The sequence below is a fragment of the Olea europaea genome, chromosome 13 (genome assembly GCF_002742605.1).
Source record: "Olea europaea var. sylvestris chromosome 13, O_europaea_v1, whole genome shotgun sequence".
Taxonomy (NCBI): domain Eukaryota; kingdom Viridiplantae; phylum Streptophyta; class Magnoliopsida; order Lamiales; family Oleaceae; genus Olea; species Olea europaea.
The window spans coordinates 9,688,952-9,690,004 of record NC_036249.1 but is presented as its reverse complement, the minus strand read 5'-3'; positions in this window follow the sequence as shown (position 1 = coordinate 9,690,004).

The window sequence follows — 1,053 nt, the reverse complement described above, 5'->3', positions numbered from 1 at the left end:
GCATCTGGTTGTGTAGCCATCCTTCCTCTTCTATATTGGCGATTTCGCTATCGAAACCATGGTTCTGAACAGGATTCAACTCAGCACGTGCAGGATTCATCTCAGAACAACTTCTCTGCAGGCACTTCCAGTAGAAGAATTTCTGAGGGAGAAGATCATCAGACAACTGGTACAACATCTAGTGGTGGTCCAAATGTTTCCCCAAGGTTTGCAATGTTCTGTTCTTTTTACTTAGAAACCCAATTTCCTCTTTTGTATCACAATTTTCCTACATTACAAGATCATAATGGTTTTATATGTCGTGTGCTTGTTATCTAATTGAAATAGAAATTCGAAGTCTGCCATACTGGCTCTTTTATTTGTATATAGGCTTGAATAAGGGATGCATGTTTTTGTTTATTGTATAATAAAACTAATATATAGAAAAAGCAAAATATTAATGGAGATATTAGGGTTTCTTAACCTAGATACTTTTGGAAACCATCAATGAAGACCAAGTAATAGTGTTGTTTATTTTTTTATTTTTTATTTTTGTTTTACCCTTTAAATGAATATGCACTTGAAGACAACTGATTACTCACAAGCGTTTCTTTGAAAGAACAAATACTGGTTAAGATCATACTTCAATTAATGTTTTGAACATGATGCTTGGAAAGATAATATTCATGATAAATGGTCACTTGGTTGCTTTCTAGTGTACAAAGAATGAGAAATAGCGGTAAGTTCTGCATAACATTTTCTCCTCTGTTGTTGGAATCGATATGGATTTATTTTTAGACTTATGTAGTATATACTTACTGGTCCTCATTGAAAATGGAAGATCTATTTTTTTTTTTTTTTTTTACTTCCTTTGAGGGTAATTCGAAATTAGCTACTATGAAACTTAAATTTGGCCGAAAAGGTGTGGTTGCAGAAGTAGTGAAATGTGTTGTCAGATGATTAATTAAATTAGTTAATTTGTCTTTGTGCTGTTTCTAATGTTCCTTGCTAATATCCGAGTCTCCAAGGTTGAAGCATGGTTGACGTAAAAACTAAAGGATCTTTTGTTGATGT